We start from the raw sequence: 549 nt of genomic DNA, 5'->3' as shown, positions 1-549 counted from the left end.
TTTACATACTGGAGAATCATGTATCTGAGCATATATATACACATTCGCCAATCAACAACTACCCTCCCCCTCTGAATAAAACTGCGACTTTTACCTACAACAACAACAAAAGCTGGTGGTGGTGTTACTACTACTACTACTACTACTACTACTACTACTACTACTACTACTACTACTACTACTACTACTGCTACTGCTGCTGCTGCTGCTACTAGATTTATTGGAATGCAAACAAAATCAAAATTTCAGCTTTATATCTCTTACCAGTTTTGAGGAATACCACGGAATGAACATTGCTCAATTATGCGTGCGTGCGTGAGTGTTACTGAAGATCAAGAAATGATGATACATAAAAATTGCAGTAGTAGTAGTAGTAGTAGTAGTAGTAGTAGTAGCAGCAGCAGCAACAGCAGCTATAATATGGTTTTGTTGTAATTGACACAAGTACATTACAATAACGGCTGACAAAAACATAGTTGGGTAAAGAGTGAATATACATTCATACATATACACAACTATCTATCTATCTATCTATCTATCTATCTATAT

This window comes from Octopus bimaculoides, chromosome 16 (assembly GCF_001194135.2).
Source record: "Octopus bimaculoides isolate UCB-OBI-ISO-001 chromosome 16, ASM119413v2, whole genome shotgun sequence".
Classification (NCBI taxonomy): domain Eukaryota; kingdom Metazoa; phylum Mollusca; class Cephalopoda; order Octopoda; family Octopodidae; genus Octopus; species Octopus bimaculoides.
This window is presented reverse-complemented; position numbering follows the sequence as displayed.